We start from the raw sequence: 19,500 nt of genomic DNA on the forward strand, positions 1-19,500 counted from the left end.
GCCGTCTCGTCCTTCCCGGGAGCATTTATCCCGGGCCTTGTTCGCCATAAGCTGCCCGTGACAGATTTGCACCGCTTTACCTACACTGAAAACAAAACATCATCAACGTCGGCCTCGAGACGAAGTGTGAAGGAAACAATTGAGACAGTTTCTACCGCGAGACGTCGCTGCAAGTCGCCATCTTGTAGTTATGTCATGTAAGTAGCGACACTGACAGGTGCTCTGTTGCACATCCATTAAACTTATATATTGCCGTTAGAAAACATCTGTCAAACTTATTTTAAAAATGATGAGAATGCTGCTATCATGTTTCAGCATATATTTATTATAGATAATAAACATTCTTGGCATAATGTATTAATGGTTAGCTTGGATTTCTATGGTGTATAACTAATATATCCTGGAGTTCAATTCCTTTTTCTCTTCTCAATAAACTGTACCGCACACGCACATGCCAACACTCACGCGCGCCCACGTACGTACGCACGCACGCACACACACACACTTCCAATCCCTCCTCACACATCTCAGTCCAGATCCTCACACACAACCCTAGTCTGTCTTACAGACCCTGATACAAATATATATCAAATACAGCCCATGCAAGTCTATAATGTTTGGCAAGTCTAGATTACTGCACTATCAGGAAAATGAAGACAGTCACTGGGCTCCCTTTTCTTATATTTTTGTCAAGATAACTGAACAACTGTTTTTTCTGTACGATATGTTCATTTCAGAGACTAGATGTTAGTCAACCCCATAAATGAATGGTCGTTGAAATCAATTCAATTCTTTATTTTGGATATCAAGTTGCAAGGTGATGCTTGCCGTCCAATGGAATCTTTCAGCAGATAATCGAGACTGAACGTTTACATGCATATTTGGTGAATAATGTGCAGACTCAATTAAGTCACACGTCTTTACAATCTCAAGTCAACACTTTCTGATCATTATTGGTTACATATCTTCATCTAAAGAAACAGATGCTATGTCAACCAAACATAAAACCAACTAATTGTTTGATGTCGAGATTATACGAGCGGCCATCTTGGATCATAATCGGCCATACTCTCTCGCCAGCTTCCATACTCCGTGTTTATTTCAGAAGCTGTCGTTTCAACTCTTTAGAGTTTGTAGAACACGTCAAATTTATGTCCACGTTGAATAATACAAGACGTAAAGGACGCACTCTGAGGAAGAGGGCCACGTGGTCAGGCAGTGATATTTCCCCACGTTATCATGAAGTGAAGAGGCCATCTTGGCTGGCTGTTTGATGTTGGCGTTTCAAGTGCTATTGGTCTTGCCTCGATGGCGGGACGAGGGCTATCTGGAAATCCTAATCTGAAATCTTGTCAGGGTATACTTGACTTGTACTGACGATATAATTAAATGTTTCCATGATAATAGTTTCTACATGGTCATGGGTGTAAAGAATTTCTTTGACTGACATGTGTTTGGGGATAGAAATTAACAAAAGTTACTATTTTGTTAATCTTAATATTAAAAACTTATGGAAAATATTTTTGGTTTAATATAATCCTAAAAACATGAATGAATTACTGTAGACTACGGTTAAAACGAACACGCTTATAACGAACTGACGGACATAACGAACTTACTTTTTGGTCCCGACTATTTGCGGTAGTTATGCTGTATATATGCTTATAACGAACTACGGTTATAACGAACTAAGATTAGTAGTCCCTTTGAGTTCGTTATAGTGTAGTTTACTGTATATACAATATCATACAATGCTATTACAATCGTACTACCATGGTAGTAAACGTACATGTGTGAGAACCGAAAAGAAACCATATCAGAGTAAGTGCCCCATTCAAGGATGTCCATTGTATTGTAGGACTAGTTAGAAGTCAGACTCAATGTACTAACCACCTGTGGACCCGTGAAGATTCCGGGGTAGTAAAGGTCTTCCGCAGCCCATGCTTGCCGTGAGAGGTGACTATGCTTGTCATAAAAGGCGACTAACGGGATCGGGTGGTCTGGCTCGCTGACTTGGTTGATGCATGTCATCGATCCCAATCGCGTGGATCGATGCTCATGATATTAATCACTGGATTGTTTGGTCCAGACTCGATTATTTACAGACCGCAGTCATATAGCTGGAATATTGCTGAGTGCGGCGTTAAACAACCATCCAACCAACCCCCCGAGACGCATGTGCCACCGGTTGGGCAGGATACGCTCATCTTTTTACGAACACCTGGTATCATCACTATTTGATAGCGATTCATAGAAACGTGGTTATGATATAATCGGCTACAATGGACTCTGCTTCGGTAGATATTGTGTATGATTATGGAAACGGTTTTGTCGCTTTTATTTTCTAATGTCAAAGATTCGTAAATAGAAAAACCCACAATTTGATGTTTTTATCAGTTCGTAGGCGCAGCCTGTTGTTTCGAAATACACGGTAATATAACAAGACATTAAACGTACTGAAATGTAGAGCAGTTGCCATCAGTGGTTGTAAGATCTGTCCTTCAATTGAAAAAGCACTCCATCGTTCAAGCACAACATAAACTTAGTTGGTCTGGAAATCACTATTGCGATAACTATTGATATTGCAAGACGCTATTGCGATAACTATTGATATTGCAAGAAACTATTGCGATAACTATTGATATTGCAAGAAAGTATTACGATAAATATCGATAGTTTTCAGTGTATCATTTTAGATGGATTTTAGAGTTGAATTAAACCTTGGAACTGAAGTTTCCTTTGAATGTGATCACCATAACAAAAAATAAAAAGTAAAGTTTGAGACATGACTGATTTGTTTTTTTCTCTACCCTAAAAATTTAAGAAAAAGAAACTTCCACATTACCATGTGTAAATTACTACCACTCATGATCAAAAGAAAAACAAATTTGAACAACATTGCATGTATTTTATTGATATGGTAAATACAATCGAAACTATCGATATTCGTAACTGAAATAGATACTATTGATCGGAAATTGATTTAACAATCAATATATTGACTTTAGGTGACCAATAGCAATATATCAATATTTCGATTTATCGTGACACCCCTAATAATCTCATACAATATACCGGATACAATGTTAAACAATTTGCCTCGGTTACACTGGTCAAGGTATATCAAGGCTAATAACAGTTTTAAATCACAACCAATACAGTCGTCAGGCACAACGTCTTAACCATTAATCAATCTAACGCAAAGACGCAAGCATCCAAGGAAAGTCTTCATACAAAATAATCACAGTCCGTATCACTGAATGCCCCAGGTGAGGCGGCTGAGGTAACAACTCCCGCCTCCCCTTCTCTCTTCTTACTGTAGGTAAGATTATTATTAATTGCATCTATCACATGAAGGGGCGATCCCGCGGCGTCTGAGTGGGGTTTTAATTATCTACGAGTTCTGATTGCCGTTACGTCCCCTGAACGAGATATGCGGTAACCTCCCGTCAAATTGGCCGCCATGATTGATGACGTCATGATGGCGCGAGGACAGTTATTGGCGATAAGTCACATTGTAATGGTGTGTATCACTGCTCTTGATTGTTGAAATTGATGAGATGAACTAGATATCAATAAGATTAATTACAGTTTTCATTAAGTTTATTTTTGGTGGCTAATTTCGTCATGTTCCTTTAAGTCTGAACTGTCTGTCCCCCATCCATTCTGCTTGAAGGACTTGGGAATCCTTAACCACACCGTGAAACTTGTTGCTTATGCACAGGTATGTTTCATTGACACATTTGGCGCTGTCGACTACAACTACTGCTACTACTACAACTACCTCTACATCTGAAACTAAAAGACAAGTTGTGATAAGGTTTTGTTTTGGTGACACGATTTGCTTAAACAAAGAAATGGGCATGACTTATGGAAATTGTTAATTTGAATTTTCCCATTACCTCAAGTACTGCCGCTGTTTTCCCATAACCTCAAATACAACAACTGTTTTCCCGTAATCTCAAGTACTGCAACTGTGTTCACGTTATCTCATGTACTGCCGCTGTTTTCCCATTACCTCAAATACAACAACTGTTTTCCCATTACCTCAAGTACAACAACTGTTTTCCCATTACCTCAAGTACAACTGATTTCCAATTACCTCAAGTACAACAACTGTTTTCCCATTTCAACATCTACGACAGTCCTCTCCGTACTACTAGTACAACAACTGTTTTCATACATCAACAATTACTACCGTGATTACTGCCATGTATCTGAACTTATAAATCTACTATTTCTACCACAGCTATGTCTTCTCTTACTATAACAAAGTGGGGCGGTTGGGTAGCCTAGTGGTTAAAGCGTTCGATCGTCATGTCGAAGGCCTGGGTTCGATTCTCCACATTGGTAGAATGTGTGAAGCCCATTTCTGGTGTCCCCCGTCGTGATATTGCTAGAATATTGCTGAAAGCGGCGTAAAATCATACTCACTCAATCACTGACGATAAAGTACATCATTTTCTACTGCAACTGTTACTACAACTCCTCTGGTGTTACAAATACATCTACGTCCTCTTCTGCTGTTATTACCGCTGTAACAGCTCTACTACAGTACGACTACACCCACTACCTCTCCTGCAGCCTAGACTACAACTATTACCTCTCCTGCAACCCAGACTACAGCTATTGTCTACTGCTGCTGCTGCTTCTACTACTACTACTACTACTACTACTACTGCTGCTGCTGCAACTACTACTACAACAACTACCGCTACTGCTACTTTTACTACTACTTCTACTACTACTACTTCTTCTACTACTACATGTACTACAATTGTCACCGCAACAATTGCTGTTACAAACACTGCTACACCCACTACCTCTCCTACAGCTACCCTCGACTTTCGCTACAGCAACAAGTGAATCTGAATGACAAGGTGTGATGAGGGCCTGCTTCGCCAGCATGATCTGTACAAGTTAAGAAATGAACGAAACATTTAGAAATTGTTATTTCTTTCTGTCCCTATGACATGAATGACCTAGACTTTGTTTATTTAATTTCAACACGTGTATGTTTGTGACTCAAACCAGCACTACATGTGTAGGCTAGCAACCTGGGACGAACACACTCATCTCAGAGTCAGTCTATCGTGGAGATTCTTTTAATATTTTAACATGAACAGGTCTTTTCTGATTTTCCTAGCTGTAGATGAAGATGAAGATGTAGATCCTCTTAGGCCATAGACTTACATATAGTTTGCTTAAAAGTCGGACGTCATCACACAATTTAATCATTCTTTTTTATATGAAATTGCCATAAGTCCTATACATAAAAGAGTGTGAAAGAAAAAGCTAACTCCCAACCATTTGAATATGTCTCGTAATTTTCATGCCAATAAATCCATTTCAAAGTTTCCCCAAATTTCAAATTTGACATTTCCAATGAGCCAAACGGCCCTTATCCTACCTAGTAGGTACTGAATACGACCATTGCACTTACTAACCTGCTACGATGCCTAGTCGAAAAGCTATATTCATTTGTATTTTATGCTTCAGCAATGTGACTTTGTTCACGTTTCCATGTGGGTATACATAGCGTTAAACAAACACGATATACGTATTACCGGAAGACTAATCAACACAAGACAACAACCACGTCACTACAGACACAGTATAATAAAGGTATATCCTATGTAACAACAGTTGCGAGTCTTTAAAGGGCAAGTTCACACGGAAATGAACCTTTTTTGCTTTTACTTTTTCCACATTAAAAGTGTTAACATAGAAGTGTCATAGACAAAAATATAAAAACATCATATTTAATTAACATATTTTTTGCACTAAAACGATTTATATTTTTCACATTTTCCAAGTGTTCTATTTCCATAACAAAAACACCATGGCTTATGTCCCTTGCAATATGACGTCATTGGTGCCAATTGATAAACATTATGACGTCATCATGCTTTGTTAGAGCCGCTTCACGTGGTGTAGGTACAGTTTTGTGATTCTAGCATCTCAGATGCCAGCCAGAATTGTGTTATGCTGAGTCACCACTGCGCCGGAGTGTGTCGTAGACCATGTTGTTTTACCGCAAACTGGTCCTTGATATCTTTTGCGTTGAGAATAGACAGGGACCCAGTTGAATTGGCACCAATTACGTCATAATCTAAGGGGGATAACTCAGGCCTATTTCGCTCGTAAAACGAAGGCCTCATAACGGCATATCACTTTCACACTATTGTGAGCTTCCTACTTTCACTGTGAAAAAAAATGAGTGTATATTTTCAAACACAGATACTAACTAATTCTAAAATTGCGTTTTGTTTAGAAAAAGAAAGAAAGTGATTTTTGCGTGTACACTTCCCCTTTAAGTTTGAAAAGAAGCTTATATCCTATTTATTAGTGTGGATTATTGTATTAATCAGTGTACCATGTTGGACCGACAGCAAACTGCCAACATCCCATTCGTCAAGGCCACGTTAAGATAACGTCATATTAAACGTTGCACTCTGAGACAGATATGTGGCCTCCTAATGGCTTTATTACCCGCCTCCCTCCGACTTTTACCTAACGGTGAGATGGGGGACAATACCTGTCTAAATGCCCTCCTCTATCGTTATCCTCCCTAACTCATGGGGGATGGCCCCTCTCGACGTAACACGTGCACACCGAGCCATGATGCACGAACAGAGCGCAGATAACGTGAGCTCTACGCCATTGCGCGTGCTAATTAGCCTTCGGATTTGACAAACCCACATCGCTTCGACTGAGATAGAACTGTAATTAAGACAGTTATTAGGTGCCCATAATCAGTAAACGACAACACTCGGAGCTGATACCGTCACGTGACTGACGTCGTCACGGTGTCAACAGTAACGCCAGTGTCAGAGTGCTTAACGATCTGGAGCCCCTAGGTGGCGCTTGTCATCATATTGTCCATCTCCTGTCTTTGATTGGACGAAATTTCCTTTATATCTTATAGTGTTGTTAACATAGCATTGGGTTGTCATTAGCAGTGTCAGTATCCCCGAGACTATGATGAATGACATCGTTTGTGTGACGTGTGCCTAGTACTTGATATACGATATATCGATAGAGATTTCACTAAATGGACATTGGGACTGTAAACTACAATGACCAAATCATGGCTAGTTATTCTTGCGATATAATATTTTTATTTTAATGTAACTTTAATGTTTTGGACACAATGTGTACGAACAAGAACAACTATGTACTGTCGCAAAAAATATGCTGAAAGAGTAAAACATTTTTTAGATATATAATATTTCTTGGTAATGGAAATAAAAGCGACAAGATCCGTTCCTTGTTCATAAGAAACCTCTGCCAAACACAGCTTGTTGAACCTACTGAAGTATTATAAGCAAATACGCTGTAGGGGCGGTGGGGTAGCCTAGTGGTTAAAGCGTTCTCTCGTCACGCGGAAGACCTGGGTTCAATTCCAGACATGGGTACAATGTGTGAAGTCCATTTCTAGTCCCCGTCGTGATATTGCTGGAATATTGCTAAAAGCGGGGTAAAACCATACTCACTCACTCCCAAATCTCCTATACATGTAAGTAAATTTAGAACATAAATCATAATAATACATAGTGAGTAAATGTTGTTTTACGCCTATAGAAATATTCCAGGCAAATCACATGAAGGGTAACACCACGAAAGGACACTTATAAAAGTTGAATTTGTTAAACATCCACAACATGGGGTTCATCCCAAATAAAACATGGACGCGTGTAGTGATTACAATAGTGGAGTCTTCGTTCTGAAAAACAAACAAACTGTCACTGCTTAATTATTATGATGGATAATAATAGTAATTTGGACATTTATCTTTGCAAAACTAATGTTTGGGTGTTTGTTTGTTTGTTGTTTAACGCCACACCCAGCAATATTCCAGCGGTCTGTAAATAGTCGAGTCTGGACTAGACAATCCAGTGATCAACACTGATCGATCTACGCAATTGAGATACGATGACATGCATCAACCAAGTCATCGAGCCTGACCACCCGATGCCATTAAATCGCCTCTTACGACAAGCATAGTCGCCTTTTACAACCACAGGTTGCTTAAGGCCTATTCTAACCGGGATTTTCACGGGTTGCAAATTTAATAAAAAATACTTTACAAATCTAGAATTCACGACTGTGTAGCATATTCCCTTGCCACGCGGTATACAACATTTTAGGCAGTGGGCGATGAGGACTCTATTTGAAATGCATTTCATGTGTGTCTGTACGATATCATGGCGCTCTAAATCACATGTCAGTGCAGCAAAAATGTTGGCAATATTGCAGGGGGCCTAGTCAAACATACATGTGCAGAAAATTCTTTATGATCGCGAAACGGAACAAATTCAGATTGACGCGTCATATATTTTCAAGACTTATATGGAAACACAGGCTCATCATTTAGTAGATGCAATGTATTCCTCTAATGCATACCGATGACACAACACTCGAACACTCAACCATGACGTCATCAGCATGTTGTTCCCGGCGCCACCTGGAGATAGGTCACGTGACGAATGAGAAAGATTGGACGTGAGGACAGGGACATCCATTTTCGGGAAAATAAAGGCCTGATTCCTTGCACCGCCGGGCCCGTAAAGTCAGCGCGTGGGTGCTTTTGCAGGAGTTAATAAACACGTTAAAATTGTTATGTAAACGCGACTGTACAAATTATGTGTAAAAATATTGGGTAATAAAACTTGAGAAATTATGTAAAACAATGTTTTTTTATCTGAATGAAGTCGTATGTTATGCAAACGCATCAAATATTTTGATTAACGATGTTACGTCAAAAAAAAAACGTATGTAATTGTCATGTCCCATTAGTAGAAAACCCTCCAGAAAACGGAGAAGCAGGTGACCGAGCCTTACACCTTAACGAAGTTTCTTTGTAGATTAGAGACATTGTCATATGAACACTGTCAGTCGACGTCATAATGCCATTTCTTTTTATAATTACGACTTAATAAGAGATTTGAGGGTAACCTATCTTTGACAGGGCCTGTTGTACGTTGTAGGGAGTGAGTGTATACCGCGCATTGGCAAGATCACAGTTCCAGTAAGATCCCTAAGGTCAAACTAAATTCAAGTATTCAGAAATATCACGGCGGTTAAACATTGTACCCATGCGGGGAATCGAACCCTGGACTGGCGAGCGAACGCTTTAACGTCTAGTCTACACCTATACGCTGTCTGAAGCCAATTCTATCACAGCATGGTACGTTTTGTTGCTAAAGGATTAACGTAGGAAATCGTGAAAGTTGTTTTGATGTTTAAAAAAATCAATAACATCTACCTCAGTGTTGAATATTTCATAAACCATAATTATAAAAATTATTAATTCCTACACAAAAGCATCAAACATAATGCTAAACGGGTAAAAAAGATGACGGTAAATGTAGCGTTTTATTATTATTATTATTATTATTATTATTATTATTATAATAATAATAATAATAATAATAATAATAATAATAACGCTGAACGCTCGCAATAAAGTAAAAGCCACAAATACTTATGCTGTAACCGTCCTTTCATATTCTTTTGGTGTTGTTGACTGGACGAAACAAGAAATTAAGGGTATTGACACCCTCACACGAAGAATCATGTCAGACAAAAGATCCCACCACCCTCGCTCTTCCCTCAATCGCTTATATTTACCAATCATTATGGGAGGACGTGGTTTGATTAACGTTGGGGCTCTTCATAATAGAATTGTTTTGTGCACTTTTGCACACATTTATTTGTCTGATGATCCTGTTGTGACGCATGTCAAGACTCATGATGAAAACAAGTTATTCCACAGTTTTCTAAAACGAGCCAAGGATGTGGGACATAATCTCAATGTGTGTCGGTGTTGATTATGTTGCTTGTTCTGTACTATGAGTGTCAGCCGGGCGGGGTGCCATGTCGAGTCGGCCCGGATTTTCAAGGAGAGACTATCTGAACGACCACTGCATCGAGTGTATGTGCAGTGTGTTGCGAAGATCAGCAATCCTACAGAGTCCTTCGCTTGGGTGAAGTCGTCTGGCCTGAAAAGTGAAACAGAAGGCTTTATGTTTGCTGCCAAGGACCAGTCACTTCCAACTCGAAACCGTCAATGTGTGATTTTGCATCAAAATGTAAATATGAAATGTAGATTATGTAATGAATTTAATGAGACTGTGAACACAATGTGAGTGGATGCCAGCGTTGGCACAAACACAGTATCTTAAGGACATGATGGGGTGGCTCGATCATTTTATTACCGTCAGCGCCAGGCTTGTGGCTTTGACACAGCGGTCCATCCATGGTACGACCCGGTGTATGTAGAGGGCGTCATGAAAAGTGATAAATACAAAATCCTTTGGAATAGGCCCGTATACAGCCTCAGACATATCCAGGCCAACAAACCTGATCTTGTCCTTTTTGATAAATCCAATGAAATCATTTATATCATTGAATTTTCTGTCCTCTTTGACAGTAATGTCATTGACAAGATTGAGGAAAAACATGGCAAATATGCAGACCTCGCTTTCGAAATGTCACGCTTGCATCCCAAGTACCAAGTTGTCCGACTCCCCATTGTTCTCGGTTCGGTCCCTCCCAATCTGTTGACTGTCATTGGGAGAGTACCCGGGTTTGCTACCACGAATACAGCCCTTCTGACAATCTGGGTAATGCAGAAGGCTGCAGTGTTGGGGAGACTTCACATTCTCCGAAACGTTCTGGGTGGGTTTGACTAGGCAGCGCTTCCTCGGAGAAGTCCCATTCGCTGTCTGGGCTGCTTGTAGAGGGGACAAGGGCCATGAGCTGATGATGAGCCTAACCAGCCTGACTGTGCCAGGATCACCCAAACCCTCTTTGCTGCATTTTTTGTTTAAATCCGTAAATAATAATAATAATAATAATAATAATAATAATAATAATAATAATAATAAAAAATACAAACGTAACGGACATAACTAGATTATACTATACACTCGCATGTTAACTCGCTGAACTTCCCGTAGGATACCAAATGACGTCATGACTTGTTGACGATTGGTGGTTACTGGAAGTGACGTTCAGGAGACGGCCACTCAAGGTAAACGGCCCAAAATAAGAATCGAGCTACGTCGACACATTCCGCCAAGCCCGGTTCCGGAATCTACCGAAATGCTCCGATATCAAATGGAGTATTACACGGAAACCGAGGCTTATGGCAATTGAATATGTTGATGAAACATCGTGACAAATAGCTGAAACAGACGTTCTTTAGTTCGTGGGTGAGTTAAAAGTTAACGTCACATCGGCAATATTTCTATCATTTGGTAACGAGAACAATTTATTCATTAATAATAAATACGTTTAGACTATATAAAAACCTGTCGACAACAGTTTAACATCTAGAATATCACAGATTTGTATTTAAAACTCGTATGTAACCATAAAATATGACTATTCGTAACAATAAAAAATATAAACGGGTTTGGATCACTGGCAACCGAGTTAGGCCACCATTCTAGGTACCATGGGGACTAACGGTACATCAGCTACCTTCACGGTTCTCCAGCATCCCTTTAGTCACTGGTGGTTATTGACAAGATTTAGCCGGAGATTAAAACAACAAAAATAATCCACGATTAAAACACTGGTAGACTTTGAATGATGTGGCCTTACTTTTCTCTCAGGGGAACAATACATTTACCAGACTTTCTTTACTTCTTACTGAATCTGTGATTGTGACAATAGATTTCCTATTGCTGAAGCAAGCGATAGTAGGTAGAAGTTCTTGCTATCTTCATTTACGTCTCCGCATTGGACCTTGTGGTTATAAAAGGATACATTGCAACCATAAGTAAACTTGCAACGTTTACACGTTTCTAATAGCTATAAAGGACCCAAAACAACTTTTTAAGGAGATCCAGCTACTGGCTGTTTGATTTCATAGCTTCTGAAGCAGCAGACAAACACGCCTGACTTGCTCTTACGACCCTTTAAGTGTTTACGTAATTGTACGCACGTTTACATTTCATTGATGAGAAACGTGGGAAGATCTAGTACACGAACGTACTTACGTTCTCATTCAAGAATCTCGTGGGAATGTATTGTTTATGACGTCACAGAGTGTGACTTCCGGTCCCCAGCAGCGGTTCCGGTCCGAGCACGTCCCTCAGATGTTTGACAAGTTTAAGTCATTAACCATTTCCTTTCGTTTCCCTTGGTTAGCATCAGCTCATGTCGGTCGATGTGATGAGGGGGCAAGAGTAACATCAGCCCAGCGTGACGGTAACGGTGACAACACAGAACACCATCCCAAAGTCCCGTTAGACCCGGCTAGGTGTCTCTGCTCATTTCCGACTCTACATCACTGTCTGTATGCCTGTCTGTTTACGTGTCACTTTGTCGACCATTTTGTTATACACAGATCTAGACACAAATGGACGAGTGTTTGATATTGAGTGAGTGAATGTGGTTTTACGCCGCTTTTAGCAATATTCCAACAGTATCACGACGGGGGACACCAGAAATGGGCTTCACACATTGTACCCATGTCGGGAATCGAACCCGGGTCTTCGGCGTGACGAGCGAAAGCTTAAACCACTAGGTTACCCAACCGCCCCGTTTGATATTGAACGAGAGTGGCTTGTATAAGCAGACCACGAAGGTGTGTCTGCGCGTGTGTGTGTGTGCATGCGTTCGTTCGTGCATGTGTAGGAGAACGCACCGCCTTTTGAAGCATGCTGGTCATGATAACGTTTGTTTGTTTGTAGTTTAACGCCGCACTCTGCAATATTCCAAATATTCCGTCTATAAATAATCGAGTCTGGACCAGACAATCCAGTGATTGACATGAACGTGGATCTTCGTAATTGATATACGATGACATGCATCAGCCAAATCTGCGAACCTGACCACCCGATCCCCGTAAGCAGCCTCTTACAAGCATAGGCGCCTCCATGATAGGGTATAGAGAAAGCATAACTGAATCATTCCGTGACATTTTTCCAACAAAAGTAACAAGTATCTGATGAATGGTTGACTTGGCAACACAAACACCCGTGAAGATCTGGGTTAGAATTGATCTTCAGCAACCCATGCTAGCCACAGTAGGCGGATTGTTCGTCGTAAGAGTCGACTAACGGGATCGGATGGTTTGGCTCGCTAACTTGGTTGATGCATGTCACAACTAACAAAATACAAACGTAAAATTAATCGGTTGGATTCGTCTCGCATTTTTTTGGCGTCGTGGGAAGGGTAATGATAAATGGACCCTCTATTGTAGGATCGGGTGTGGAAGGACGGTTGCCCTCAAAATGACACATATGGGTGTGGTTTAAAACATATCATTTGATATGTGGCTCTATTAATATCATGTCATGTGATCTTGACAAAATTTGCGTCTTATCTTAGCTTCATTTAAACCCGCACCCCATAAGCGTTGCTCACAATATCAATCACTGGTTCGGCTGGTCCTGATTGGCAACCGTGATGAAAGATTCCTGAATGCGGCTTTTCATATGAGCAAATTGTTTTGCACACCTTTCCTTATATATTTATAAGAGGCCCGCTGATTTTGCGACCCAAGGCGTATTAAAAATCAGCTCTTCAATTTGTAACCTCTATATGAAGGAAAAGTTCCTCCCTCTGTTAGTGATGTAGTCGCTTGAATCAGGGGTATTTTATTGTCGTTTGAAACACCTGACAAACCAACCAATTTAACTATCCCCGAACCCTTCCTTTTTATTGGTAGTTAGCACAATATTTATTTGTTCACTTTGCCGTGGTCTGTTTGTCCTTCGTCCGTCGTCTGAGAAACCACTGTACTGGGAATCTGATACTTGAACCAAATTTGCTTCAGAAGTCAAGATAAGTTTTTCAATATGGCCGCCACTGCAGCCATAATGAAAAACCTCCGTGTTGCCAATACGTCGGCGTTTTCACTGACTACACAGCCAAGTGAGCCATTTTTTTTACAGTTTCTTCAACCCGCGCGGACCAGGGATAGAACCAGACCCCAGCACTCGGTTGTTTGGTGCAGGAGCAGAATTGTGTGGTCTGGTGCATGAGGATTATTTACCAGCCGCCGTCATACAGTTGTAATACTGCTGACTGCGACGTAAAACAACAACACATCACTTTGGCCAGATTCATACTACTAAAATGTTAACAGGGGTTCCTATTATTTCGGGTCGTGTCTGAACTTGTGTCAAACGAATAGTATTCCATACAACCACACCGGCACTGAAAGCTTCGTTTCTGAAACAAACATAACATAATATCCACCACTGCAACAGTTTCGCAACAATAGGACAGACACCGTGGCCCTGTGAAGCAATGAATAACACAGTTTGCAAAGTACTGTCCACATGTCAATATTAAAAAACAACGCACTGCAGAAACTTTTAAATTAAATCTTTATTTTGACGAAACATAAATTTAGGGATATATAGGAAATAACCATATATCATCCGACTTAGTTGAACAACTGGACACATTGTTTCGCAAATGAAATGTAACAACATAAAATATATTTTCATATACATTTCCATATATTAATTGTCAAATATTTTGTGCTTTTAATTTATCGCACAAACTAATTTCACGGTTTCATGGTCATATTGTTGAATGTTAACTTAAACTTAACTCATTTTGTTACATAAATATACATAATCTCGGTCCTCGATCTTTATCAGGCACACTCTTTTAGTTTAGCACTCCATTATTCGCGATGTTTGTTCAACCATTGCGGTAACTGAATTAAGCTTTGAAAGCAGTTACAGCAATAGTTGAAACATTTACATAACTATTTGAATTCCCCGATGGGAATGTACACAAAAGAAGATCCATTTAACTCATTTGAAACAAAAACTGGAAGGAAATTATTTTTGAAATCGATTTACACGCGGCATTTTTAATAACCTAGTTGATAACTGAAGAGCACACATCTATAAATTCCTAATTGTGACTCCACAAAAGTTTACCACCCATGGAAATCAACCTTGGCCTTTATAATTATTCATTTATTATCATATATAGTAATTTACAGGTTTACCTTCTCTAACACGTGATATATTATTATCCCCTCTTGTCTTGCATCAGACATATACAGGTGACGGCTAATTCCGGATGTCTAGGGTTTTTCCAAACATATTCTTGCGTGAATTTGCAATGACCACTAGTCAAGGTCACAGGCAGCGATAAACCGTGTGTTTTATCTCTGCCGGAAATCACTTCCTTAGCTGTGCGACTTTTCATTTGTCTATTGTGACTACTCAAGTGTCTGTCAAATGACGTGTTTTTTATGACAGATTCGGGTTTTTTTTCTAACGTTCATAGGCCTAATATTTTATAACGGGTTGTACTTTCCGCTGTGTCACATTTTGACGTGTGTGTTTGTTTACAATTTGTCAGAAAAAGCTGATAAAGAAGAGAGAACCCGTTTGACGTGACAGAGATTATTAGTTAATCGTAATTTTTATATGTTACAGCTTACGATTATTGCTAGTGTCATTATCACACAACATACACCACTACTGCTACCACAACCAACACCGCTACTAGTGGTAGTAGTTGTTGTGGTGGCAGTAGTAGCGGTAGTAGTAGTAGTAGTAGTAGTAGTAGTAGTAATAGTAGTAGTAGTAGTAGCAGAAGAAGAAGTAGTACTAGTAGTAGCAACAGTAGTAGTAGTTGTTGTGGTAGCACTACTACTACTACTACTAGTAGTAGTAGTAGTAGCAGCAGCAGAAGCAGAAGTAGTAGCAGAAGAAGTAGTACTAGTAGTAGTGGTAGTAGTACCACTACTACTATTGCTACTGATACTAGTACACCTAATATATACAAATGCCTTTCACGTGTGGCTACTATTACTACTACTACTGCTACTTCTGCTACTGCTACAACATCAGCAACTACTACTACTACTACTACCACCACCACTTCGTCTACGTTTACAGACACACCCACGGCTACCATCGCCGGTACAACTGTCCCACTCCCATCCTGCCTGTTAAAACGACATATCGATTTTTCAGGGTTAGTTGTTTCGCGACTGTCACTGTCAATCACTCCAGCTATTAATTACATCACTGTGCGCCATCCCGGGGCTACCAAGTCACACACAACAATGTATATTAAAGATTTACGAGATAATCTCTTCGTTAGCATCTTTACAACTTGTCTTGGTCAATTGATTAGATTTTTACCCGGAAATAAACAATGTATCCACGTGAAGTACATGTCAATATGTAAAGTGTGTGCAAAAGATGACAAAAAAATAAGCATATGAAATCTCCGAAAACAACAATAATAACAATAATGATATTTTTTTTCTAATATACAGTGGCAAAATACACAAACACTGACGAATAAGTAAAATGAAAACTTAATTTATATGTAAACATAATAATTTCAATTTAACGATTGGCGCGTGGATATTTTACAGTTTTTAAAGGTATGAATGTATATCTAAAACGGAAATAAAATTTAAACATGGTCTATTTTTGCAATCGTATTTAATGAATTAATTCTGGGTATAAACAAAGATAAGAAAGCTATCACACACGGTGAGTGGAGATATAAGCCGATGTTGAAACTACATTTCTGAGACAAGACAAGCTTGTGTTCTCAAGAAAATCCGTGCATCTGCTGGCGGGGCCAAACCGTAGCCACGCCCCCATAGTTTGATTGGCAGTTGTTTGTTTCAGCCGTCTCATCAGCGAAATGCCCATCAACACATCATCTGTCATAGTTGGGCGCCAACAGCAGCTGAACAGTGCGGGGGAGTTCTCTTCGTGTATCTCGCCCTCTTTAGGTGTGAGGATCATAAAGACCTTTTATGGAAATGTTACAATAGTACACATACATCATGAAGTTAATAAACACTTATCACAACGACAATAACGTTAATAAAGAATTCTGTAATGTTCCACATTCAGAGTTTATGTACCAGTGTAGTATCTCTAAATGACGAGGTTATTAAGCCGAATATGAAAATTTTCTTTTCATCGACTTTTAAATGGTGAAAATTAAGTTTATTATTTTTATTATTAAGTATACGCGTTTACATAAGTATTATTGTTTTTTGTGTTATGTAACAACTGCGCTGTAAGGGAAGTGAAGATTAATTCACGGACAGAACACTCGGTCTACTGCATCTGATAGACAGCACGTGAGTATTAGATCCACCTTTCAGTTATCACCTTGCGACACGACTGGCGGGCATTGTCAGATCTCGACCAGGGCCCAACTGAGAGAGTCTACCGAGTTACTTACCGATATGGTTGCTAATGAGTTTGACACGAGTGCCACTGTTTATAAATCTGTACTAATTCAATAAGAGGATCTTCACACCTGTCATAGACATTGCATTGTGTTTATATCGTATTGAATTAGCGGCATTACTGTTATGTGTGAATGAAATAGATAACAGTAAACATCTTCAGCGAAACTTTGCACACTACTACTACTACTACTAAATTCCGAACATCCATGTATATGGTTTAAGCTAAAATGTTCTGAGAGAGAGAGGGAGAGACAGACAGAGAAAAGAGAGACAGACGGAGAAAAGAGAGAGGGAGAGAGTATGTGTGTAAAAGTGTGCGTGCGTGCGTGCGTGCGTGCGCGCGTTGGACTGTGGCTGAGACAAGATAAATTGTTTGATAGACATTACTTAGAAGTTGACGGATGACAAGATAGACACAATTTTATGGATAACAACTTCTTTAATACTGTGCAAAGCGACGTTTTGGTATAGATCCTTATACCGTATAAGGATCTATACCGAAACGTCGCTTTGCACAGTATTAAAGAAGTTGTTATCCATAAAATTGTGTCTATCTTGAGACAAGATATCTAACCGTGTTCTCTGAGGGGAAGTCAGACAATTGGCTTTCAGTACATTGAGCAGATCATGCGATTTCTGCTAATACATAACTGCTAAATATCCATTCTACATAAATTTAGGATTATGATGAAGATTATAGCAGGCAGAGAGAGAGAGAGAGAGAGAGACAGACAGACAGACAGACAGACAGACAGACAGAGAGAGAGAGGTGGGAGGATTGAGAACCCTGCTTTAATAGTACTAACATATATAATAAGATGTTTTGTTAGAATATGGTTAACGAACAAAAAAGGACACTGTTTATCCTTTGTACCTGTGAACTTAAGTAAATCTTCTTGATGAAAATATCCTGGAAAAATACGTTTGTCGATTGCCTACACCTTTATGTATTGTCGTCCTTCCTCACGCCACAGCTAAGCAAAATATATTACATTTTTCAAAAGAATAAATTTAACTTGCAGTTGACAAAATCAAAGATTGAACTATTATTCAGACAACTTATAAGATAAATACATAAATATATTATACAATCAGTGTTATGATACCATTATACCATGACTGTTGTGTATAACATTGTTATTATTTCTTAATACCATACACAGCCCTGTCGCTAATTGTAAATCTAAAATCGAAATGTAAAATATATTTAAAACAGTCTTAATTTACATAAATATTTTGTTTAGAATTTGTAAGTTTTATTGAACAAAGAAATAACATCATACACACAAGACACAGCTTCAGAAGTAAGAAAGGTCCAATCTCGACGATACTGACAATGCCTTACTCGACACATGCATTCATCTCGTGCCCAAGTCAAACGCATGCATAATTCATATTTTATGCTAACGACTCTTGAAATAAATGCAAACGTTATGAATTTCACTTCCATTTATCATACGTTGTACTTATTACCCTCCCCAGTGCGTAGTTCACAATGAAGATATACCGCTCGAAGTCATTTGTTGCGAATATATGAGTTATGCACTATGTCACATTGTGAAAAATGTGTTTCCTACGTTGTATGCCTGACTTGGCACTCGATGAGGTGCACAGAACGCTGTAACGCGATGTCACAGTTCATGTTCGAGTTGCTTTTTGAGTTTTATATGTACATTGTTATATGTGAATTCGAATTAACCGTTTTGATTGTACATTTCTTGGTTTATTATTATTTAATCATGTATTCCATATATCAAGACGTATTTGTACTTTTTAAAATTGATCCAGATCAAATTTTGGTTAAAATCGTTAAATTCACCAAGAACCAATTTTGGCGCTTCACGCAATATCAGTGGCTCTACTGGTGAACGTCGGCTATGACATGTTCTAAATCGCTTTTTCTTTCTCATTTTGCTTTAACACGTACATGTTGATATTCTTTAAAAAATAAATCAAACTTGGCTCAAGAACAGGTTTCAATGTGTCCATGTCCTAAACTGTACTTGTTGGCATCAGTTTCCTGTGTGATGTGCATCACATGTTTTTAATGACTATACAATGTACAGTGTTATCTTTTACATATATAAAATGTATTTGAACTCCATGGTTAACTTTGTCAAGATTGATATTAATAAAAGCGATGCCTTGCATAGTCGTATGTCTGAAGCCATTTGAAAGAATAATTTGATACTGTTACAAAGTGTCAAGAGAGTGGCTTTGTTTGCTTTGAATTAATAAACAATGTTAACATAATGCAGCACTGCATTATATATCTTTATAAT

This window comes from Haliotis cracherodii, unplaced genomic scaffold (assembly GCF_022045235.1).
Source record: "Haliotis cracherodii isolate W230 unplaced genomic scaffold, xgHalCrac1.p SCAF_2, whole genome shotgun sequence".
Taxonomy (NCBI): Eukaryota; Metazoa; Mollusca; class Gastropoda; order Lepetellida; family Haliotidae; genus Haliotis; species Haliotis cracherodii.